This window comes from Anolis sagrei, chromosome 5 (genome assembly GCF_037176765.1).
Source record: "Anolis sagrei isolate rAnoSag1 chromosome 5, rAnoSag1.mat, whole genome shotgun sequence".
NCBI classification, from domain to species: Eukaryota; Metazoa; Chordata; class Lepidosauria; order Squamata; family Dactyloidae; genus Anolis; species Anolis sagrei.
The window spans coordinates 55,478,795-55,506,102 of NC_090025.1; the positions used below are offsets into that span (position 1 = coordinate 55,478,795).

The window sequence follows — 27,308 nt, forward strand, 5'->3', positions numbered from 1 at the left end:
CATTGTGCCCTTGAAAGTATTACACAAAATCATAATTTGGAATTATATACTGCAGCAGAACTTTCTTTCACTTTTACGTTGCCACTCAAAACACAAAATCCAGAGAAATGCATTCTGGGAAATGTTGTCTTGATGGACAATTATGGAAAGCGAAATATACTGAACTGCAATCAACCTAGAAAACAACTTTATTGTGGCAGACTCTAAAAGAGAGTGCAGCCTACTGAGCAAAGTGATTTTGTTCCTGACCTAATGAAAAGAGATGTTTCTGCTGCTTACATAGAAAAATAAAGCAAGGATATGGATATTCAGTCTGTGTCTGTGTCTGTGTGCCACATTCTATCTGAAATAAACTGCTATTAAGTATGGATGAGGTGATACATTGTATTTATTGATTGGTTTTGCAAAAACAGAAATTCATATAACATATCTGAAAAGAAGTAAGATGTGCTATGGCACTCATAATCGAAATAAAGTGGACTAAAATTGCAAGTCTGTCTCAAATTGCACACAAAGCAACCCACAGACTGTTTTAATTGCCAAGAATGAAAGACTAGAATTACACTTTTGGTTGGATTTACAGAACAGATCAGGGATTTGTGTATAGTATTAAAAAAACCCAACCCTGATGTTGCTACTCTCCTTTTAATAGAAGCCCAAATCACCAAGGGATAACTAAGCAGGTGTCACCATGACCTTGTGTCCCCTGCCATTCTGAATTACATTATTTATAAGGAGATAAATACTCAGATTTAATATAAATCCAATAAAGCTGAACTAAGCTCTGCATTTATTTTGTGCAATAAAATTAAAGACAAAACACTGAAAGATGTCAAGATTAAAACCCCAGCGTATTGATTTCTATTTCAAAATACCAACTGGCTTAAATGGGGCAATGATTTTACCCCAGATTCTTTCGTTCCTAAGACACAGATTTAAATGGAGTGTAATGAAATGAGAAACACTATAGACTTAACCCCTTCTCATTACACTCTGGAGATGGTAATCTCACAGTCATTTTTGCAGTGCTGTAGGGAAAGAAACACAATAAAGGTATTATCCTTCAGAGGCCTCAGAGGAGTCTTTTTAATAGAATTGACTTGTGCCTGTTGATCTCATTTTCCCATAAAGCTTCAAAGCTCAATCTCATCAAACTGTGGTATTTACCAGCACTGATATTTGTTATCAGGCGTACAAGGTAGAACTTGTACATGCCCAGCCCAAGAGATTTATCTTTTTTTCTTCTAAAGTATTTTTTCCCTTTCTGCCACTTGTTCAATAAATAATGGCTTCATAGGCATGATGATTTCTCATTGACCATCAATCCAGATCAGATAATATAATTATTTTTTATATTACTTGATAAATAATGGAATTTGGACCACTTTCACAACTACCATGTCAGACTACACAGAGAAGCCATTGAAATCCACAAGCATGTGGCCAATTTCAACAGAAAGGAGGAAATCATGAAAATGAACAAAGTCTGGCTACCAGTATTAAAAAAACTCTAAAATTATAACAGTAAATAAAGAGGAACACTAAAAAAAATGGAATTCCAGACAAGAAACAATCAGGGCCACCTAATCACCTCCCAACGAAGGATTCTCCCAGGCAGTAAGAAGCCAGACCTTGAAACTTCTAGGCCATTAAATGCTGATCAAGGTGGCCAATTGAAATATCCACGCCTTCCTCAAACAGAAAAGGGTTCTTTCTCCCACCCTGGACGTTCCACAGATATATAAACCCCATTTTCTTAGTTTCCAACAGACCTCACAACCTCTGAGGATGCCTGCCATAGATACAGGCAAAACATCAGGAGAGAATGCTTCTGGAACATAGCCATACAGCCCGGAAAACTTTTCCCCCCTCACTGGGAGGCAGCAGGGACATCCCACCATGGTGGCAAGCAATTAAAGACTCATGTAATGGTGCTGTGTATGTATGCTGTTTGTTTTTGGAGATTTGAAAAGAAACCCTCACAGAAGTATATGTATGCATATAGTGTGAGATGAATCCTACCTCTAAGTTACAATTATTTTAAGCATTCACCCTTTAAACAGTAGTAAGATTTGAGTTTCCAAAAGCCTACGGTTAGATTAACATGAAATTCAAATACGTCTTGGGTTCCCACTGTCTTCAGTAACAAGTCATGGAAATCCTCTGAAAGGTGCCTCTGGTTACTCACTAAACTCCCTCCTATTGAGATTTTTCCTGGTTCTTGTACTAGTTGTTCATCAAAAGTTTTAACTAGAATAGGACTTTACAATCTATGTGCTGCCCACATATTCCTACTCAGCCCTTACGTGATTGTTCTCCTTATTTCCTTATTCGTCTATACCTACGAAGAATGGGGGACACACTATATGAGTCAAAAAGCAGAGATTAGCTATTTCATTTTGTTTTCCTTTTGATTAAAAATAAAATAACATTTCTACTTCTGAAATCATGAACATCTTTTTCAAAAAGGTTAAGAAAATAATTTCATCAGAGATAAACAAGAATATTTGAATGTGCTTTTTCCTGTTTAATTGCAGAGATATTGTGTTTATAAGTTTTTCTTTGAAGAAAACGTTTTATTGTGAAGCTACAAATGTCAACTTTTTGATAAGCATAATGGTAGCATTTCCTGGGGTAGGAAATAACTGCAGGAAATTTCATGTGTCAAGTCTTCAAAGAACTTTGAGTTACTAGGGTAGTGTAATATATTCTGTAGGTCCCTTAGATCTGCCAGCTGATAATGAAACTAGCATTCTAGTCCCAATTTATGTCTTTCCAGCCGTTTGGATATGAACAACCCTCAGCTACAAAAGAACGTTTGTGCTTGTTCATGCTCCTTTCTTTTCTTTTTTCTTTTTTTGGAATGTTGTGCAGATAATAGTTAAAAGAAAGTACAGCTTGGAGTATATTTTCAATTATTTGATAAGGATTAAAACAAGCATCCTAATCTATACACAGTAAAGCCAAATACAAGTAACCATGTACTGAAAGTCTGGGAGAATCAGTTGTTCAGATGTTTGGTTCCTGTTCCCATAATCTCTAGCCATTGGCCATTTGGGATGACACAGATAGGCAGTATCTGGAGCAGTTGTTCTCAACCTGTGGGTCCCCAGGTGTTTTGGCCAACAACTCCAAGAAATAATAGCCAGTTTATCAGCTGTTAGGATTTCTGGGAGTTGAAGGCCAAAATCAGGTTGAGAACCTCTGAACTGGAGGTTTACAGGCTTTCCCCTGAGGTAGTGCAATCAACACATAAAGCCCACCCTGATAAAGTAGTAGAAGATACTTCATGACACATGGAATTGTTGTAATACAAATAATTAAACAACAAGCAAATTGGTTTTAAAATGATGAATATGCAGAAGTTTATCGCACGAGGCAGGCAAATTAGTATTGTACACATGTTGCTATTGGACTGCCCTGTGATTATACCATCCTTCACTATTGACAGGTAAGACACATAAATAGCTCCCAATCCTACAGTATTCCTACCTTGGTATAATGCATCCCTTCTGCTTCTGTGCAGCAAAGTTGTGTCAGAAAACAATTTTATCTTCCTTCTCCCACTCCCACCCCCATTCTAAAGCTATCTGTTTTATGCTTATTTTATATTTCATTGTTATATTTGCCTTTTTTGTTTTCAATATGAAATTTTTGGGGTGTTCTAAATTCAAAAAATACAGAATACTGGTAGTGCAGGAAAGGAAGGGAGTGAATGTATGAGGAAGTGTGATCATGGGACCACAAATTGGCAAATCAGCACAATTGTGCAATTGAAGAGATGTGTGATATCAAAGGTGTGTCGACCTGGTGTGTTTCTATAGCATAACTCTACTGATAGAGTGGTTTTCTGAGAAAAGGTCCAAAGCCATTGTTTCTTTAGTCCCGTTATGTGCCCTACTCTTTCTTGTGATATTCAGAAACTTTGTATAAAAATGCATAAAGTTTTAAAATAGACTACTCTGGTGGCACAGCGGGTTAAACTGCTGAGCTGCTGAACTTGCTGACAAAAAGGTTGCCAGTTCGAATCCGGGGAATGGGGTGAGCTCCCTAGCTTCTACCAACTTAGCCGTTTGAAAACACGCAAATGTGAGTGGCGGGAAGGTAACAGCACTCCATGCAGTCATGTTGGCCACATGACCTTGGAGGTATCTACAGATATGAGGGTCTGCCTCTAGGGGCAAGCCAAGAATGGGCAACTTGGAAGTCCCTGAACATACTAAGAAGTGAAGTGGACAAATTAAAAGGCAATCTGGCAAAATGGCACTACCTCCTTGTGCAACTGTGGAGCAGAACAGACAAGTCTGCATTGATTGTCTGCAATGTCCTGCCTCATGTACAGAGGAAGAATTGTTTGAGGCTACAGACAATGTGGTCATCGTTGACCGTTTTTGGTCAAAGGATATTTAGCCATTTGTGCTTCTTCTATTTTTATAAAATTTTTACTAATTGATGCAATGCTTTTGATACAAAATAAATACGGACAGCACTGACTCTTCGGCTTAGAAATGGAGATGAGCACCACCACCCAAAATTGGATATGGCAAGACTTAATGCAGGGGAAACCTTTACTTTTACACCTTTTTTAAAATTTATGTTTTTATTGCCAACACAGGTAGAATGACATCACAATCCATCACCATTTCTGAATACATATCAAATATTGTTTTCAGAGTTCTTATCCTTTACCTTTACACCTAAAGAAATGGCAATAGTTTCTACCATGCACCTTAATGGAGTACTTCTGTATTCTGGGACACAATAGGATATGAGTGCAGTCTCGCAAGATATGTTACAAAATTGTAATTATTTGTTTTACTCCTACTGCTGCTCCTTTATTGTTTTATTAATTCATAGGAACCGGTACAGGGTTTGCAAATCATGTACAAACTTCTATATAAGTATGAATTATTGCCAGTTTGATTGGTTTCTAGGTAAAGGTTTTAGAACTGGGTATAATGATGCAAGAACTTCGTTCACCATTTATACTAGTCAGCCGTTATAAATCTAATTTACAGGTACAGCCTGTGCTTGCATTTTATTGTGCTATTGTAATTTCTTTTTTATTTTTCTTTTGCAAGGCCATTGTTGAAGTCATGTGAGAATTTATTCTTTACTATTGTCTGCCCTGAATCACTGTAATCAAAAATTTCATGGCTAACCAATATATTTTCAGCAAGTTTTAGTGGTTGTGTATCAAATTCAAGTTGTAAAACAAAGGCGATCTCATCAGGCTTCTTACATATGATAAAAAGACAATAATTTTGCCCTTTAGGTATAGACAACTATTTCAGAACCAAAGACCCTAAGGAAAACATACCATGAGCTAGAGGGCAAAGCTAATTGGTATATTTTCATGACATAAGATGTCTAATTGGATTGCTATTTGCCTTGGCACAGATGCCAAACCAAGCCAATTAACATATTCTGTATATTTGTGATATTCTTAATTTTAAACCTCTGCTATGAATATATTTTAATTAAGAGTTCCCAGTGCAACAAATAAAACATGGTTTCAATAGTCTAGGAATCATATATGTTTAATTCAGCTTTTAACAGGTTGGGATATGAGATCCAGATTATATTGTCCATTGGAACCATTCCATATCTATGTTTCTAGAAGTCATAGGATTCATAATAAATCTGTGGCACTAAGTGCATTATTTCATCTACTGCATGGACCACCAGTGGTCTGCAAGAACTAAATTATGGTCCATATCATTACCGTTAATACACAGTTACAACGAGTATGACTGGTCTCGTGAAACCCTCTTATAGTGCTGAGGCTTATTAAATATAGATTTCTGTGGATGAGCAGATGGTGACAAGTGGATGGCATATATTCTGTATCAGAAACTAGAGCTGATGTGGTCTATCCAATGCAATTTTCTGAATCAGTATCCCAAATAACCAAACTGAATCTAAAGTTGACCAAACTGATTTGTAACCCTTTTGGTACCAATGTTGGAAAGTGGTCCCTAGTCAAAGTGGCCCCTGGTCAAAAAAAGTTTGGGAACCATAAATCTACAGGATATAATTGCAAGCATATCTGAAACTGTTCATTTCATTCATACCAAACTGTTGATCTGGTATAGACATCATGGAGCAAGCACAAGAGTGGGAAATAGTTGTCTCTAATACATAGATTCAATTAATCCTTTATCAGAGTCTGAGAGCTTTAATAACAGCATAAAATTGAGATGTTCATCCTTATATTTGGGGCCAATGCTTTTGAAAACATTTGCTGGAAATGTTGTTTTTTTTAAAAAAAAATCAAGGTTTATTTAGATGCTGCAACTACACTGGTTTAATCACTAGTAAATCCCATTATGTTTAATGGTAATTATTCCATAACACATGTATGCTTACAATAGTTTCCTAACATATACAAGTAGGTAAGCACCATTAAATACAAGTAGATGTGAATTTTGCTGAACAACAACAACAACAAAAGCAAATCGTAACTTACAGAAATGTCAGTAGCACAGAGATGTGCAGTAGACACATAAAACCTATAGTAGTTCACTTTTTATACTGACAGTAAACATGCAAGTTACCTAATTCATTTTAACGTGACATTTCATTTGTAGGTTGCTGTGAGTTTCCCAGGCTGTATGGCTATGTTCCAGAAGCATTCTTTCCTGATGTTTTACCCACATCTATGGCAGGCATCCTCAGAGGTTGTCAGGTCTGTTGGAAACTAGGCAAGTGGGGTTTATATATCTGTGGAATGTCCAGGGTGGGTGAAAGAACTCTTGTCTGTTGGAGGCAAGTGTGAATGTTGCAATTGGCCACCTTAATTAGCATTGAATAGCCTTGCAGCTATTTCATTTGTAGATACATGAAATGGTTTTTCTAAATAAAATAAGAAACAATAAACATTCATGAATCAACAAAATATATTGTACTTCTCTGGGAATGTCTGCAAACATTTTGTTCTAACATATTGCTGCTCAATGTATTGAACTGCATTATTTAAGTCTACACTGAACATAAAATATAGTCTCAGCTTTATTATATTGCAGTGTAGACAAGGCCATACTTTTGCATGATGCCTAGAAAAGGAGGGACTTAAAAGGGACTTCTTCTACCAGCCTGTCAAAATATTCTTCAGATGATATCTTAGAAACTGACAGAATTTGGCTTTTAATCATGTATTTTTTAAGTTATTGTTTTTGAACCCTTGTATTGCCCACTGTTTGAAGTGCATTTTGTTTTAACTTAGATTGTGAACTTCCTTGGCTACTACATTGGAAAAAATGAGGAATAAATTAAATGAACAAATACATGAATATAGACCAAGTCCTCTAGGAACAACAGGAACATGAGCACAGCCCTTAGCAGCCCTTTAGGTGGATGAGTGCTCAGCTGTATAATGTGTACTCAATATGGATTACTTCTTTGTAAGCCAAGGGTTCGTGCACACTAATTTTCTTAAACCAGCAAGCTCAGATCCTGAGGCTGAATTCAGTGCTCTGTATTTCCCTGGATGCTATGCTCGCTTCCCATGGCACTACATTTAACGATTTCCAGCTTTTTATAGAATTTATCCATGTTCAAAAACGTCGAAATGCTTCTCCTAAGGCATAGTTACCAAAAGAAAGCACTTTTAGCTAAATATACTAGGATGCTAAGTTCAAGCTTTTTCTCCTTGGCTCCATTTAGAAAATCCCTGCAATTCAATTTGAACCTCGGGTTAAAACAAGTGTCCATCTCAACTTCCAGTTTTATATATTTATTTAGTCCACAGTCTATTTACAGTAACAAAGTTTTACAAAGAAGCTATGAAGTATCTGATCTTGGATATAGCAACATCAGTTCAAAATAATAGAATAATAGAATCATAGAATCAAAGAGTTGGAAGAGACCTCATGGGCCATCCAGTCCACCACCTGCCAAGAAGCAGAAATATTGCATTCAAATCACCCCTGACAGATGGCCATCCAGCCTCTGTTTAAAAGCTTCCAAAGAAGGAGCCTCCACCACGGTCTTGAAGCTTGAAACCCAATTTAAAAACATTGCAACAAATGTACGTTCTATCTGTTGATACATCCTTACATTTGCAACTCAAAAAGAACAATGTAGAAGGGTAAGAAAAACTGAATAGATTGGTCTTTCTGTGGTCCCATAATACAATTTACAGGTAACAAAACAACACAAACATGCAAAAAGTATAAACTTAAAATAAACTCCTGTGACCCCTTCAGAGTGTATAAAAATGGTTTTGGAAAACACAATCAACACAGCAAGATGAATAAATTAAATGAGGAATAAATTAAATGAACAAATTTTGAAATTATTTTAAAAGAGACTAGAAATGACTTCCTATTGGGCTCACCTAAGGTTCCTATCAAAAATCCAAAAATGGTCCTCAAAAGCATATCATGTGCCTACCCATGGGAGAAATAGCAATTCCTCTGTATCCTCTTCCCAACAATCAAGACTGTATCACTCTTAATGTAGAAGTGTAAAAGCTACACAACATTTTGATATGTACCACAGAGGTGCATAAAACATGCTAACTGAATCTGGCTACAGGAAAGAAACAACAGTTTGTTGCAATAGCTCCTTCGTCTGCCAATCTGTTTCCAAGTACAATTCCATGTGATGGAATTGTGTGATGACCTATAAAGTCCTTATGGCTTGGATCAAGCAACATGTCTCTCTTTGTGATCCAATTAAAACTGTAGGATCTTCAGAAGATGACTTCTCAGTCCCATCATCTCCTCAGACCAGATTTGTGTGGGAAAGGGATAGGCTTTTCTTAGTGGTTGCTCCCATATTTTAAAATTCCTCCACCCCAGATAACCAAGCAATACCCCCTTACTCTTGTTCTGCCAACAAGTTAAAACATTTTATGCTCATAGGCTTTTAGGAACCGGGATGGGCATCCAATGGTGCGCTGTACTATTTTGTGGTTTAAGTATATTCTTTTAATGACTGCTAATGGTCTTCAGCATCATTCAATTGGCTTTTAAGTAACTTTATATTTATCCTTTCGTACTTCCTTATCAAGGAAGGGCAATTGTGGAGCAGAACAAACAAATCCGCATCTATATGCTTGTCCACAATGTCCTGCCTCATGTACAGAGGAAGAACTGTTTAAAGCTACAGACAATGCAGTTGCTGTTGCCTGTTTTTAGTCAAAAAAATATTTAGATGCTTGTGCTCCTTCTATTTTTATCAGTTTTATACTTATTTATGCAATTCTTTTGATACAAGATAAATAAATATCCTTTTGTGCAGCATTTATATGTATTGTTTGCAATACATTATAAGCTCATCTGAATTCCATTATTCTGGAAAAGACTAGATATAAATGAACAGATAAATAAACAAAAGATCAAGCTTCTTTCTCAGTGATATTTTGAAAATGTTTTGTTGTTGTTATTACAAAAAAGGTTACCTTTCTCCACCAACTGTGTGTTTATTTCTACAAAACAAAATTAAAGAAACCCATTTGCCCATTTTGAATTATCTCAAATTTCCACTTTATTTTCCCAGACTACCATATATACTCGAGTATAAACTGGGTTCTTCAGCTACTGAAATTTAGCAGTAGCTGCTGCATTTCACACCCTTGGCTTATTGGGTTGTTGTAGGTTTTTCCGGGCTATATGGCCATGTTCTAGAGGCATTTTCTCCTGACGTTTTGCCTGCATCTATGGCAAGCATCCTCAGAGGTAGTAATAATCTCAACAACCCAGTGATTCCGGCCATGAAAGCCTTCGACAATACCTTGGCTTATTCTTAAGTCAATAAGTTTTCCCAGTTTTTTGTGGTAAAATAAGATGCCCTGGCTTATATTCAGGTAATCTTATACTCAATTATATATGGTAATTTATAGAATTAATGGAACAGATTACCTATCAAGTGCACGTCCATCATGGATTAAAGCTGTCTCTTTCCTATTAGGTGTTATGTGAGTAACATTTTATGAGTTACTAATATTGTATAAGTTTGAATCTATAAAAAGCTTATCAGCTCATTAATGAATGATCCTCCAGATGCTATTGTATCTCCCATCATCTCCTACCATTGTAACTTCCATAATCTGTCATGAGTGGCTAGGGCTGATGGAAGTGCAGTCCAAAAATATCTGAAAGGCACATATTCATTACCGCTAATTTAAAAACTGATTCATAAAGGGGAAATGACATACATTTGCAGTCTTTGGATAATATATAAGCAGTAGTTTCTAGAATTAACAACAAAAGTGATACATTAATAAAAAAACATACAGTCATCAATCCACATTTGTGGTTCTGCCTTTTATGAATTTGATTATTCATAGATTTGATTAAAATGTTCTCTTAAGTCCGTCAGTGTGACTCCATGGTCAACTTCCTTAGATTACAACTGTATTATGCAATTTACTAAGGTCAAGATTTAGAACAGTGCAGTGGTTTGAGTGCCACTGACCAAAGACTCCAGGAGACCAAAATACAAATCTCCTCCTAAGCCAGTGGTTCTCAACCTGTGGGTCCCCAGGTGTTTTGGCCTACAACTCCCAGAAATCCCAGTCAGTTTACCAGCTGTTAGGATTTCTGGGAGTTGAAGGCAAAAACATCTGGGAACCCACAGGTTGAGAACCACTGTCCTAAGTCATGAAAATGCATTGGATGATCTTGAGCAAGGAACATTCTCTCAGACCTAAAAGAAGGCAATGGCAAGATTCCCTTAAATATATCTTACAAAGAGAAACTTATGATGGGGTTGCTACATGTTGGAGCTGACTCGAAGGCACATAACAACAACAAAAATTAATCACGGGTAACAGTGGATGTTAATGGGACCCAAGGACATGAACCAATGGACCAGAGTGCAGCTAAAGTGCTTCTCCCTAATGTAGATGTTGAAATTACTGTTTCTTTGGCACCCATTTTGGGCTTATTTGAAGATAAGCTTGTTTATCTTTGTCATGTAGCACAACATCTTATTGATGGTTAAGATGCTGTAATGGACCCAATGGAAAACGCTAACCTTTTAGTGTTTGCAACCAGCAATGTAGCTCTTAACATTAACTCAGATACAATTTGTATTCTTCTCAATTATATTTGTCATCTACTTGAAAATGATGGATTACGGTAGATTGAAACATTTCTCTTGCATTTGCAAATAAATAGCTTTGCACAATTATGTGAATAAGCAAGCAGTACTACTGTTTATTTTCAAGTATTTTAGTTCATTTGGTGTATTACTGGAGAATGAGTATAATAAGTCATCTAAAGTGCACTATTTCAGATCTTCCTAGTTTCTGCATTTATAGGCAATCCCCAAGTTATGAACAAGATAGGTTCGGTAGGCTTGTTCTTAAGCTGAATGTATCTCTAAGTCAAAAAGTTACATTTTTATGTGTAACTGCAGCATATATATATATATATATATATATATATATATATATATATATATATCTTTGGATACCACAAGGAAGGGTTAACACTCATGTGGTGTTTGTTTTGCTGTCTATGCCCATGTTCAGAATATTTCATCTCACTTTCTGTCCCTATAATAATTGGATTTTGAAAAATGTGGCTTTTTGTGGAAACAAGGATTGGTAATAAAGCTTCAGTGGAGACCCCCCTTTCTTGGACAAATCCTGGCCATGGTTATATGATATTTGGACTACTTTTAAAAAATCCTGCAAATCTCTTGGGAAGACAGGCAGACAAACATCAGCATTCTGGAAGAAAAAAAGTCCACTAGCATTAAAGCAATAATTCTCCACCATCACCTTGGCTTTCTGGCCATGTTGTCCAAACGCCCAATCATCATCTGCCAAAGCAGTTACTTTATCCTCAGTTCAGGTATGGAAAACGGAATGTTTGTGGACAGGAAAAGAGATTTGAAGATGGGCTTGAAGCTAGCCTAAAAGAATGTGGAATAAACACAGAGAACTGGGAAGCCCTGGTCCTCAAGCACTCTAACTGAAGGTCTGCTGTTTCTAACAGTGCTATGGATTTTGAAGACAAATGAATAGAGGAAGGTGCATCAAGCAAAACCTAATTGGGACGCCTTCCATTTGGAAATTGACTTTCCCATTGTGATAGACCATGTGAATCCAGAATAGGTCTCTACAGTCATTTATTGACCCACTGCCGAGACTCTACCCTTGGAAGACAATTATCCTTGGCCATGAGTGATTGCCTATTATGACTATAATGTGGATCCATGAACTTGGTATTTGTGTTTTCTCTGCATGTAGCCTCCTCCTAGACCTGTTGAACAGCACTCCCTTGTTGAAAAAGTTTCATGACTACTCTGTATTTCTGTGCACAGTTCAAAGTGCTGGTCATAATATCTAAAACCCAAGATGACATAAAACCAGGCAGAAAACCAGTCTGCCTGGTTCTCAAGATCAGAGACATATTTGATGGAGAAGCCTTTGCAGACTCTTGAACTTCCTGGAAAAGGAGACTATCTCTCAGTCAGCAAACAAGATTTATTTTTAATTAAATGAACTTGTGGTATTTAGGCTATTCCGTGTGTGTGTGGTGGAGATTAAAAACATAAAAATTAGGTTTTTAATCAATTTTGTGTTTTAGTTATATTTCTTTGTTATATGAACAGATGAGTGCTGTTTTAGACAAAGAGGGAGTTTATTCATTTAGTGAATCAACAATAAATAAAAATAAAATCATAAACTAACAAATCTCATACAGGATCAGTTCCTTAGATGCTTGTCAAAAGCACTGAAGCATTCATCAAGATGGTTGGCAGACTTGGTATTCAAGCCTCATAAGAGTTTTGAGGACTTAATCATGCTTAAATACACAGAGGCCTCATGAACTTGAATATCAATCGTACTTCTGTGAAGGTAATATGCTTCATGAATATACTGAAATTCATGTTGCAGTTTCTTCAAGAATATATTTGTTAACAGTAGCTAGGTAGTGCTTTTCCTACATGGTAATGTTATAGAAGCTACACACCAATAGGACCCTAATGAGTATAAACTTTACAGAAAAATGGTCACATTGCTACAAATCCTCTGCTGGGAGAAAGGTGGGTGCACAACAATTCAGAAAGTAAACATTGCTGTGTATATTTTATGTCACAGCCTTGAAGAGTGTAGAAGAAATGGCTTTGTTTGTATTTCATAGCTGCTTCCTTTGAAATTACTGTTAAAATTACTTTGTGTAGGGAAAACATGCTCTTTGGTATTGATGATGAGTCGATATTCTAGGCTGGGAGGAAATATACCAATCAATGTAGATTCAAGGTTAAGTATAAAGTGATACTGTAGATAACACATTAATATTGCATTTGATTTTGTTTTGGTTTTGGAATCTTAAAAACAGACAAAGCATTCTAAAAGACAATAAGTTTGACTATATGAAATATGTGTTTATGATTGTTTACCTTTATAGGTTGGAATAGATCTCACCAAACAAAAAAGTACAGCTAAATGTACAGCTATACCCAGGCAAGCTTTGGGCTTGTAGTATTAATTGTTTATTTTTTAGCGTTTGAGGAGATCTTGTTTTTATGATCTTGAAAAGCAGCTTTGGCTACATGGCAAATGGCTTTTGAAACAGAGAACTTTGGAAAGCACAATACCTTCAGTTAGAAGAAAATAAACATCAAAAATTCTTTGTATCTACAGATCTTAGTAGCTTTGAAAAAATCTAGACTTATAAGGCCCAGTTTGTGCTGCTAAATATTTTTCTCACTGGCCATAATCCAATGGCATGGCTCTTCTGGTGACATTAATTCTGTCAACATTTATTTATTTATTGACATTTTTTAATGGATGGAGATATGAAAGGCAGAAGGCAGAAGGGGATAGGAAAGGGCAAGACATTTCAGCTGTATTCCCATCTCTGCTTGCACAAATGTTGGTTGTAGTTCAGCATTAACATTACTTTTAAATCATGCATTTGCAGGACTTGAGAGGCTAAAATACCACCGTTGACAACCTTGAGTGCTGGTCCATAGGCCGGGTTAATAGGTTTATTCAGTTTCTTATATAAAACAATAAAGATTTTGATTGCAATGGGTTGCAGTTAAGCATTGCGTGCTTATACCAGAGAACCACTTATAATGGCAATTTGGCCAAGGATGATAAAAAATAATGGAATCATGAAACTGATACTGCATAATAACTTATGTACTCGCATAAGATAAAAAGAGACCTTATTAATGCAGTTAGTATACTGTCTCAGTTCATATAGAGTATTTAGATGCCTCACAACTAGGACAGGTATATTAAATTAATCACATCAGCATTTCACTCCCAATGAAAAGGGTGATCACTATTTATTGAACAGGACTTTCAAACATGTTGAAAGTACAAAAATGCTCTGTGAGCTGTTGTTAAATGTGCTAAATTTTCCTTCATTACACTAAAGGGAAGTCCCCATGACAGGAATTCATCTAAGAACTAGAGATGTGTACGGTACAGTTTTTCAAAACGGGATGCAGGAATTCTGACCATTTTGGAAACCAAACCTCTGGGAATGGGATGGGACAGGGCTTGAATTGACCTGACTGAAATGGACCCATGGTGGTGGAAATCGGCTGCTTTCGGATGCACTGTGGTTTCCCCCCTTATCCTTGCCTGAGTCAATCAGAGCAAGAAAGTGAATTACATACTTGATGCAATTCCAGTCTTTTTCTTTGGCAATTTTATTACATTTTCTTAGTTTAAAATCTTTCAGTCCCTTTTTTACTATTTCACTAGGGAGGTGAGGGTGGGTGTGCGTTTGGAGTGAAAGGGCATTTCTGGGAGGTGGGTCTTTGTTGCTTCTCCATACAGGCATGTAGCCGGGGGGGGGGGGGGGGCTTGAAGTGCTTCTGCCCCCCCAAAAAATTCTCATGGTGGTTCACGAAAAGGCCTTACTGGTGCATTATTTAAACTGTTATGTTTATTCATATCATGATCTGATCACCATACTCAATATATCCCATATGCATGGGGGTATTGGGGTAACGATACAAAAGGTTTGCTAGGGTAGACCCTCTTTCACTCAGACTCACCCCCCCCCCCCTGAAACTCAGCCCCCCCCCCCGAAACCCCCCCTGAAATTTTTTTAGCCCCCCACCCCACCCCCGAAACGAAATCCTGGCTACAGGCCTGTCTCCATGGGGAAGTTACTAGTAGTATTTCAATTTCAATCCCTCCCCAGCCTTATCTATCTTCTCACTTCTGTTCTCTGTTCTGAAAACCCCCTCCCCATTTTTTTTTAGGAAAAGGCCCTTTTTTCTTCTTGTTCACCTCTTTGACTGATTCATTTATTCCCCTTCCCTGTCATAGAATCATAGAATCTTAGAGTTGGACGAGACCTTGTGGGCCATCCAGTCCAACCCCTTGCAAAGAAGCAGGGAAATCACATTCAAAGCACAGATGGCCATTCAGCCTCTGCTTAAAAGCCTCCTAAGAAGAAGCCTCCACCACACTCTGGGGCAGAGAGTTCCACTGCAGAACAGCTCTCACAGTCAGGAAGTTCTTCCTAATGTTCAAGTGGAAATTCCTTTCCTGATATTTGAAGCCATTGGTCTACATCCTAGTCTCCAGGGCAGCAGCAAACAACTTGTTCCCCCCTTCCTTCTGGCTTGTGTGTATTCCTGTCCTGGATCACCTGGCTTGGCACTGTATAGAAATGCAAAAGCTTAGGAACAGTATTTGTTTTATTAGTAAAAAGTTTTTTTAAAAAAAAAAAATCCTATAAATTGTGGGCTGTGTGGATCTTTATGAAAGTTTGCAGGAATGATGTCCTGTGGCTGCTCCTATACTGCCACTGTGGAGACATTCCAAGGAATGCCTCTTTAGGGTTTTTTTTTATAAAAATGACATTTTATTTCTAGAAACTTTAAGAATTTCATAGAAATCATTGGATGACCTAAATGTTCTCAAACTTGGCAGATTAGCAGTCACAAATGTGTCCTCCACTTGTGGCCATTTTTGTCCCAATAGCCCTAAAAATGATGGAAAGGGGAACCCCGTAATTTCTCCCATTGCAGCCAATGGGTCAGATCTACCTTGAAGAAAAACAGAACTTCTAGTGGACAGATGGCAAAACAGTATCCCCCCCCCCCCCCCAATTTTGTGAAGTTCCCAAAAAATGGAATGGGGGCTGACCAAAATTCAGCACCAAAATAGGTACAGATTTTTTTCTGAATTGCACACCCCCTACTAAGAGAACAAATTATTCCGGATTCCTAGAAACATTTAAATAGCGGTCCTTCAATCTACTATTTAAGTTAGGGATCAGCAAAGGAGTCGAAGAAAGGACAGACTGCAGAAAGCTAATGCACACACATCATTGCATGCGTGCATTGTGAATTTCATGTTCCTAGATCAAAAGAAGTGATTTCCACAATACATGGTTCCATAGGGTTTCAAAATCCAAGAATTTTAAAAGAGGAAGAAGTCACTTCTCATACTGTAATGATAGATTCCTTGTGATATATACCTAGCAAATGTCCCTGTAGCTTTTCTTCTTTAAAGAAATGCCCTTTTGCAAAAGGAAATTTACTAGCTGAGAGCCTCAAGCAGCAGTTAATACTAGGGCAAGAAATAAAAATATATAAAGGGCACAATATATTAATGCATGAGCTTCTTGGCCTACAGGGTGCCACTTTTTAATTTCAAGTGCATAAAGAACTCAGCTAAAGTTTAGATGAAAGCTGTAAGGTGCTTATAGCAGCACTCCCTCTCCCTGCCGAAGGAAAAAGGATCATGAAAAAGCAGGCCACTTTATTATTTCTCCCTGATAATAACTCTTTGCAAAACATACTGCTACACACCTAGGGAACGTGGAGTGCAAAACAACAACATCCCTATAGACAATGTCACCATCAGACCAAACAATGTGTAGTAGAATACAAGGATTAAACCTCATAAATTAAATTATCCAAATTCTAATATCCCAATAAATAAACAAATCACACTGAAGACATTGTTAAATGTAACAGTCACTGGAAAGGCTGACTGTTAAAATGAACAGTACAAAAACATGTATTAAACTCTTTCTCAAAGCCAACCATAAGGAAACCATACACAAACTGCTTTGATTGTTACCAGAAAGATTGACACTGACTGTGTCGTTGAATGGATCAAGAATTTTAATGTAATGCTAATGGATTACAAGAACAGTGGAAGACCAAGAGTCTAAGGATTTATATTTTTGCACTCCATTGTAGTTCGTGCAGTCTTTTCGTCTTAAAAGGCTGCATTGTAAGGCTGCATGACCTATCTGCAAATAATACTCTGTGGATTGCTTTTTATGTTTTTTTAAAAACCTTCTGGCTGACGATTTTATGAGTTTGGAGATTAGCAAAGGGATAAAGCATCTTTCTCTTTTAGGTTGTTACAATGGTGCCTAAAACAGCAGTAGTTGGAAATTGGTATGCCACCTGCAGCAGTGGTGGCAGAATCCTAAGGCCCAAAGATCATTATTGTAGAAGCATGAGTGAAAGAGAAGATAAGAAGGATAATTCCTGGTCTAAATGCCCATTATAAGGGCCCAGCTGAGTATCACACAAGCCCTGTCCTCTTCTGTACTGCTATATGAAGGACAAAGGAGAAAACAAATGCATGCATGGGAACTCCTGCTGCCTGGTTTACAGAGAATGTGAAGGGCACAATGGAAGAATCAATGTAGATCTTTGTAACAGGGATGACGGCCTGCCTGCGAATATTTCTCTAAGCATTGTAAGCAAGAAATTGCCTACAGCATTGAGTACAAAAGTAGTAAGATAAAAATCTGGATCGGAAAGTTACAGTTTACAAAGCTACCATTAAAAAAAATTAGAAAATTTTTCATTTTCCCTAGGCTCTTATGAATTTACAATTAGAGTTACATTTATTCTAATATTTAGAGGAAACGTGAAAGGAACTGATAAACTAGTAAATTTTACCAGTTATCAAATACATTAAATAATTTGGGTTGTTGAAGGATTTTCAGGCTATGTGGCCATGTTCCAGAAACATGGCCAGAATCGCTGGGTGGTTGTAGGTTTTTTGGGCTATATGGCTATATTCTATTATTTATTTATTTATTTATTTATTTACTACATTTATATATCACCCCTCTCAGCTCAAGGGTGACTCAGAGCAGTTAACAATAGGCAACAATTCGATGCCAGATGAAGCTTCATTAATACTTTAAAATGCCAACAGTACTACAAAAACATAAAAATCTTACACAGCATTTAAAAACATCATCAAAGCATCTTCATCTCAAATCATTGTCCAGTTGCATTGTCAGTTGTCCATGATATCATATATCTATGCCATATTTGGGAAAGCCTGTTTGAAAAGCCAGATTTTCACCATTCTTCAGAAGGACAGGAGGGAGGGGGCCTATCTTATCTCTCTAGGCAGGGCATTCCAGTCAAGGAGCCACTGCTGAGAAAGCCCTGTCTCTCATCCCCGCCAGACGCATCTGTGAGGAAGGCGGGAGCAAGAGCAGGGCCTCCCCAGAAGATCTTAGCATTCTAGATGGTTCATAAGGAGAGATACATTCGGATAGGTAAGTTGGACCGAAACAATTTAGGGCTTTGTAGACTAAAGCCAGCACTTTGAATTGTGCCCGGTAGCAAACTGGCAGCCAGTGGAGCTGGCGCAACAGAGGAGTTGTATAGTCCTTGAGTGCTGCTCCTGTTAGCAACCTGGATGCTGCCCGTTGGACCATTTGAAGCTTCCGAGCAGTCTTCAAAGGCAACTCCACGTGGAGAGCATTGCAGTAAACTATACAGGATGTTACCAGAGCATGCCCTACCATGGCCAAGTCAGACTTCCCAAGGTACAGGCGCAGCTAGCACACAAGTTTTAACTGTGCAAATACTCTCCTGGTCACCGCTGAGACCTGGGGTCCCTGCGTCTTCAGGGGGAGTGTAACCCGTCAAGCACAGGCTATAACCCTATGCCCTGTTCAACCTTACGACTGACCAGGAGTACCTCTGTCTTGTCTGGATTCAATTTCAATTAATTTGCCCTGATCCAGACCGTCACAGCAGCCAAGCATTGGTTCGGGACCTGGGCAGCCTCCTTAGTAGCAGGTGGGAAGGAGTGACAGAGTTGGACATCATCTGCATACAGGTGACACCGTACCCCAAAACTCCAGATGATCTCCCCCAGCAGCTTCATGTAGATGTTAAACAAAATGGGAAACAGTATTGAGCCCTGAGGAACCCTACAAGACAATGGTTGTCGGGTAGAACAGGTGTCCTCCAGTAACACCTTCTGGGTATGACCCTCCAGAAAGGACCAGAGCCACTATCAAACAGTACCTCCAAGGCCCATTCCTGAAAGGCAACTCAGAAGGATACCACGGTCGACGGTATCCAGCAGAACCAACAGGGACACATTCCCCCTGTCTAGCTCCCAGTGTAGATCATCGACTAAGGTGACCAAGACTGTCTTGGTTCCATGTCCTGGCCTAAAGCCAGACTGCGCCGGATCCAGACAATCTGTGTCTTCCAAGAATACCTGGAGTTGTGAAGCCACCACACATTCCAGGACTTTGCCCAAGAAGGGGAGCTTGGAAACTGTCCGATAGTTGTCAAATTGAGTAGGGTCCAGTGATGGTTTTTTCAACAGTGGTTTTATTATAGTTTGTTTGAAGCTCGCTGGAATATTGCCTTTCCGAAGGGAGGCATTAACCACCACCTTTACCCACTCGGCCAATCCCTGTCTGGCTTCCTTTAAAAGCCAGGATGGGCAGGAGTCTAGGATGCATGTGGTTGGCCTCATTCCTCCAAGTATCTTGTCCACATCCTCGGGTTTCACCAACTGAAATTAATCCATCAAAATTGGACAAGCAGGTGCTCTAGCTACATCCACAGAGACTGCTGTTAACATGATATCCTGACCAGAACAGATTAAATCGACTTTGCAAATAACTGAGCAAATGCTTCACAGTGGGCTGCCGAGTTGTCAGGGCTTCCATCCTGAATGGTGGGATTTAAAAGGCCTCTGAAAACTTGGAACAGCTCTGCTGGACGGATCTTTGTGGACACAAGATTGGCCACAAGGAAAGATTTCCTTGCTGCCTTTATTGCCATGTCATATGCCCTTAGAAGGGCATCAAGCCATGTTCAATTTGGCCCGCTCGGATCCAAACGCCATGCTCTCTCTAGTTCCCTCTTCTTTTGCTTCATCGTTGCCAGCTCCTCATTGAACCAAGGGGCTGGTTTAGCTTGGCTACTCAGGAGAGGACGTTCCGGAGCAATCGTGTCGACTGCCCTAGTCATCTCCCTGTTTCAGAGAGTGACCAGGGCATAAACAGGATCACCTACCGAGGTGGTGGGAAACTCCCCAAGAGCTGTCAGGAAACTATCCGGATCAATAAGCCTCCTGGGGTGGACCATCTTAATGGGTCCTCCACCCCTGGGGTCACAGTGAGTCTAAACCTGACAAGTGCTTCTAGAACATGGCCACATGGCCTGAAAAACCTACAACAACCCAGTGATTCCAGCCATGAACGTCTTTAACAATAAATAGTTTTGTGCCATTTACAGTATGTTGAGATACAAAGCATTGTCTTCCTACCCATCTCCTTGTTCCCTTAAGCTTCACAACACCACAAAAGGCAGTAATGTAGTCAGCTAGCACTTGACCCATGTGAAATCCTCATCACTATTTAGAGAATCTACATCTCAACTCTGAAAGATACAGTTACATTCCAAATTAATTTCTTTCTATGTTACATTCATAGTGGCATGTAATTATTCTTTTGTCATTAAAAAGGGATACATTACAGGTAACTTATTAAACCCTTGTGCTCACAGGACTGCTGACTGATAGGTTGGTGGTTCAAATCCGGGGAGCTTCTTATGCAGGGATATGAGAGAAGCCTCCCACAGGATGGTAAAATATCAAACATCAGTGCATCACGTGGGCAACATCCTTGCAGACAGCCAATTTTCTCACACCATAAGTCACTCCTGACATGGAAAAAATCTGAACCTAGGTCGAAGTTCTGAAAGGATTATACAGTAGAAGGCTCAAAAGCTTTGCTCTTGACACCAGAGATTTATATGTTGGGCCAATGGGCAGATTACATTGACAAATAATGTGGGCCAGACCTAGTGTGCAACACTGGCAAAGGAGCTTGGGAGGAGTGAGGGGGAACCCTCCAGGTACCTTTGCCAGTCACATGACATAGAAACAGGAATGAAAGCTGCACAGCAGCAGATAGCTTACCCTGTCACTGTTGTAGCTTGCAGGGACAGGGACAGAAAATCAGGAGAGAATATCCATCCCAGATTACTTGACTGCCTCAGCCCAGGGAGCATGGATGACTATTAGGACATCTGCAGGTGGTTATGACTGCCAAAATACAAGGTAAAGGCCAGTTTCAGGCTTTCGCTGCATTTTTTTTTAAAACCCAGTTTACAGGTGCATAAAGCCCACATGTATTTTGTAGCTACCCACAGGCTGATCCGACCCGACACAGTCATAAATGGACAGTGTTGATGGGACCAATGTCAAAGTCAGGAAACCAATGCAAGGCTTACCAAAATAGCTGCCTCTCCAGTTCTATTTTGTACTAGGACAGCCATAGCAAGTACTAGTTCACAACTCCTGTAAGCAAAGAAAAAGTAAAAGAACACTATTGTTTTTACTAAGAGAACACCCCTTAGAAATCACCAGGTCCTCCACCATAGTAAGCTGATCATAGAATTGTGTTGGAAGAGCTACAAATGCCTAGAGGAGTCTTTTCCCTAGGAACCTCTAAGCCAATAATGAATCCCCACCAAAAGCTGACCACAGTGTTGCACTGGAAGATCTAGAGATTCCTATCAAGACACAATATTTTCAATCATTTCCTCCAAAGTGAAACATGCAAACATGGAGAGCTGACTGTACAATAGTTCCACTATGATTCCGCCTAAAATGCTATACCTACAATTAAGACCTCATTTTATGGAAAGTTGGACTTTGGAGTTTTGTGAAACAGTACAATTTTCTTGCTGATCATTCTAAATATCCTTTCCTAACTACAAATCCCAGAATTCCATGAGAATGGACCATGGCAGTTACAGGGGAGTCATAGCATTAGGACTACAGCTGTGTAAGTGTTCAAGGACCCCAAAAGGGATGGGTGCATTTGATCTTTTCTTTGAGCATGTCCTGCTCTCCTGTTCTTCTGCACTTATAAGGAACTCATAATTCTCCCATTGTTCTCTTAATTTTTGAGGGTCAGCCCTGAAGAAGCAGCAGGATTTCAGAAAGCAGATCTGAATAATGAAGGTAGAATGGGGATAACAAGTTCAACTCTAATTCCTGTGGGGGGGGGGGGGTTGCCACTTGCAGTGGGCTCATTTTCTGTAGAAATTAGAACAGTGAGGGAAGAAATCTGCGAAAACCTCCAAAGCTTGGAAAGAACTGTGATGTTTGCCATCCTCCCAAAAACAAGGATGGACTTTTCCCCTCCAAAGTTATCTTTGTTTTGAATCAGTGCAATCTCTGGAGTTAATATTACATCATCTTTCAGAGCAAAACAAAAAAAAATGTCACTGAGGACGTAGTCCATGGAGATCTATTGGCGTCTATATCTCAGGTGACAGTCTCAAAGATGAATAACAAGGCTGTCATGATAGAGAAATGAAAGTAAACATTGGCAAACAATAAATAAATGCATAAAATCCACACCTAAAGAGAAAGCTCACAAGTTTTTTTTGAAAAGAAAGAGATATGCTTTCTTATTAGAGAACACATTTTCAATCCATCTCCACATGTAATTAGTATTGAGATGTTGCAGCAACTTTTAGAGAAGGTCTTCATCTCAGTTCTATGGTAGCAATGCTTCAGCTTCTATATTGCTCATTCTTCACTTGTATGCCATTTTGAGCATGCCTGGGTCTCACATGCATCACATCATTTAAAATGTACTGAAACTTGATTTATATTTGGACTACCTTTGCATGCAAGATTTTAAGTGGCAACCTCATTCTGTTCAATAACCGTTTTAAAGCACTTTATGATATTTATAAGCCACACACACATTATGAGATAATATTAAAAAGTAGTACTGGACATTAAAATATAGCAGGCAAAAGTATATTCCTATCATTGCCTTTTTAATTCAGACAAACTTCAAGATAGCATGATCTACTAAGCCTGCTATTCAATTGCTTTGATGCAGCATAATTCTGAAAATTGTAGATAGCCTGAAAAACTATTTCTTGGTAACTCTAGGATAGATGCACATAACTGGATAATTTCTTCTATTATGCAAGGAATATTTTCAGTCCCCATTAAGCTGGTGTCACTGAAGTGGAACAGGGCATGAAAGACTTGTAGGCACAAGTATCTTTTCAGAAAGCCAGCTTTCTTGCTTGTGAAAGAATTAAACCATTGTTCCCTGGAGTTCTTCAGCTTCACATAACATGGAGTCCCTCTAACCAGTGATTACAAAGTCACATTTTTAAAAGATGCCCTCACACATCCTTAGTAACAAATTATTATTGCAGAACCCAGGAGTGTTTCTATTTTTGCAAAATGTGTTAAAATATTAAGTCCTATCTCTGATTACTTTGTTGATTATTCAGTTCTGCTAAGTAATTATTATGAATGGAAGCAAATGGCAATGAAGACTCGGCATTAATTGTAGATTGTATAAAAGCACATTCTTCTTTTTAAATGCATTGTTTTTTATATTGTGTGAAATGTCTTTTGCAATCTAAAGGACAAATAGAAAGAAAAAAATGTCACTCTTCCATTTGCCAATACTGGTCTTTCTTATTTATTCTTCTCTGAAAGGAAGGCTAATGGTCATATACCCGAGTCCCATCTATACTGACCACTTAATGCAGCCTTGAGCTATCTCCAAAACATTGCAGCTACATTAAAGCACACTATAGTGCAATTTAAGCCCAGTAATCCAACACAAGCAAAAATAAAGGAAAGTACAAAAAGGAACCCTTAATGCAAATCAGTGCATTGTAGTATTAAGCACACTGCATGATTAAATTGGCTCCGCAGAATTTGAATCCATGATATAAACAGTGTTCAAAGAGGCAGTTGAAATACACCTGCATTCTCTGTGTCTTTCAAGCTGAAGATCTTGGAATCGATTCCAGACCACCTTCTGTGGTTGGTATAATCACCATCCAGGGCTTGAATTATTTATAGAGTTTACAGTCAAATCTATAGCAAAAATTATTTTAATGCCACTTTCAAATTACCTAGGTGGTCAGTATATATGTGCCCCCAATCAGACAAATCATCCATTTTGCCCTGATTACACAGGCTCTCCTTTACTGACAGCAGAAGCCACTGAAACTGACATTCCTAAGATTGACACTTCCCTACCCAACCACTTGAGGTCCTGTCTCTGAAGTCATTAACACAGACTAATGATTAATTTATTTTTTCAAATATATGAAGATCCTACCAACCACATAAAGATTTCTTCTTCGTATGTTAACATGAAATATTCTAGAGATTATCCATTCATATCAGATTGCTAAAAATGTAAGTCAGAGAATATGAGTATCTAAAGATAACTGTCTTAACTTTGTGTAAAAGTTCAGATTCTAATTAGATTTTCAATTAACTATCCTATACCAAGTTCCCATGCGAATAATCTTGAATATGGGATTTCATATGCAAGCAATGCATTCTACCAAACAGCTACATCTCTTCCCTTTAAATTAGAATCTTAATGGTCACTTTATTCTATCCTAACTTTCCACTTTTTCAGTTCTATGGTTCTCTGATTTCCACTCTGGCTTTAATAAGGAAAAGCTAACAAGACAAGGTTTCTCAGAATGAATCTGATGCTGTTCAGTAGCCCCAAGTGAACTTTTTCTTGATCCATATATGATCCCATCAACACTCAGGTTTGGATGGACATCAGTTTAGAGCTACTTCATACATTAGCCAATTACTTAGAATGATGTCACTTCTATGAGAGTCACACATACATTGCTGACAGTTGCTATAGTGGATATTATTTTGAAGGCAAACACTTTGATAAAGATTAGTGCTGATAAACACAGCTGCATTTAGATATAGCACATACAGTGAATTTAAAAAATCATATATGGATCCCCAGGCCTCTTGAAGGGTCAGCGGATCTAATAAGCATATGGAAAACTTTGCTGTTACATATAGTGGAGAAAGACATTCAGAGGTTCAATCATTGTATGCCATGGAGCCATTCACTCCAATAAAATAATTAGATTAGAATTTCCATATGCATAGGAATTCTGTAAATCATCATGAAAATGTACCTTGTATGACAAAAAAAGTGGAAGGACCTATGTTTAAGCCCCAGGTACAACCACTGCAAGTACAGTGGCACGCCTGTACCTTAAACTGTCATGTAACAGGGAAAACCCTGTTCATATGGGGAAATCAGACAAACAAAGAATTTGGCCATATTTTTAACATCAATATATTAGAATTACAAACTCTGGTTTAATATGGCTTTTCATATTCCATCTTAAAAGTCAGTTGACTTTTTTGATTACCTCATTCTCATGAGGCTCCCCCACAAGGGAAAGTGTGTCTGCATGTTTTTCGTGAAAACTGAAGAAGAGAAACATTGATAATTTTGAGAAGTTGGGGAAAGTGAAATCACCCATTTGAAAGGTTGGGAAGGGAGTGCTGATATACCCAAAGCAATTGTATTTGACACATCTGTGTAATCACTCCAGAGACGTACCTATTTTTGGTCTGCTAGCTTGTGTCAAATGGGTTGGATTATAAATCCCACCACACAATGTAACCTAATAAGTATTGATGATGAAAAATAGTTAACATATAGAGGGATGTCAAACACATTTTCACCAAGGGCCATATCAGCCTTACGATTGCCTTCAAAAGGCCATTTGTAATCATAAGACTGTATAAATGTAACTATGTTGCCCTGGCATTGAAAACCTCATGGGTCACATAAAATGATGTGATGGGCCAGATTTAGCCTTGGTTTTGATATGTGTGATATAGAAGAATGTATCACTTCTTAGCTTTTGCTCACTGAAATGGTTGAGACAATTATCACCAAAACAACATTGTATCAAATGATTTTTATGCAATGTGTCCTCCTAGAAGTCAGTGCCTATGCTCACTTATATTCACAGAGATTGTGACTACGAATATATACCAGTACAAGGACATGCATCCAAAAAATGTCAACTTATCCATTACTATTCTTATCTGCCTTTGATCTGTCCACTCAGTCACACAATATTCACGGATATAACTGAAAATTCTACAAACCTAATCTAATCAGGGCACATTTTCTGATAATATGAAATTACTGCTCCACTCTGCTAAGATATAATTTTAAGTCACATTCCATTTTATATGTTCAAGTACTTCTCAAGTACTTCACTACAATTCAAACACTTTTGAAGTTCCTTCCATAAAACCCTGCTGGACTCCACACTTCATTAATTCAAATGCAAATAAAATGAACTTTAACTCCCTTCAGGCAATCAGTTTTGCCAGCCATGCTTCACACTTCACTCTTTAAACTTAGGACTTCTACAAGTTAAGGAACAAGTTGTAATCCTTTTAATTTGACATGATTAAACATGGTCAAGTGAACAAAATGAAATGCACTTATTTCTGTAGCAATAAACATTTGAATTGCAACAAATACAAACATGCAAATCCTATGAGACATTGTACTACTGCAATGCCAAGAAACTTGGTACTACTCTAAACAATGCAGATAGTGAGCTCAATCAAATGAAATATGAAGGAAACCCAAGAACATGTGATGCACAATATATCTCTGAATAAAGCTATTAATAGATTTTCCTATTTGTTTTTCTAATCAACAGCGGATATATTTATTATATATTTATTTAAAGCATTTACATTCCATTCGTCTCACCTTGAAGGGGATTCGGGGTGAAGCACAACATATATACAGCAAACATTCAGTGCTGAAACTTAAAACAAACAATAAATATACACAAACATTAATATCCACTTTAAATAAATTGTTAAAACCATCTCAAAACAGCAGGATAGGGTTTCCTATTATTACCTTATTGCACTCTCCCAAAGGTTTGGGCCCACGGCCAAGTTTTTACCATTTTTCTGAAGGACAGGAGAAAGGGGGCTGAGATAATCTCACCAGCGAGGGAGTTTCATAGCTGAGGGGCAATCACTGAGAAGGTCCTCTCTCGTCCCCACCAATCATGCCTGTGACAGTGGCAGGACCAATAGCAGGGCCTTTCTGGAAGATCTTAGTCTCTTCAGGGGTTCATAGATGGAGATGTGTTCTGACAGGTAAACTAGGCCAGAGCCATTTAGGGCTTTATAGGTCAAAGCCAGCACTTTGAATTGTGCTCGGTAGTAACTGGCAGCCAGTGGAGTTGACGCAACATGGGAATTG

General features: G+C 38.3%; 1 protein-coding gene across 4 annotated transcripts in view; it reads right to left on the minus strand.

The window, feature by feature from the left end:
- Positions 1-27,308, minus strand: part of FSTL5 (follistatin like 5) — a 445,346-nt gene that overhangs the window by 409,582 nt on the left and 8,456 nt on the right. The window contains exon 2 of one of the 4 annotated variants that reach the window (XM_067468703.1): positions 21,152-21,277. The exons of the other annotated variants lie outside the window; for them this stretch is intronic. The gene's annotated coding sequence lies outside the window, so the exon portion shown is untranslated. The remainder of the gene's footprint in view (positions 1-21,151; positions 21,278-27,308) is intronic. 4 annotated transcript variants of the gene reach the window in all.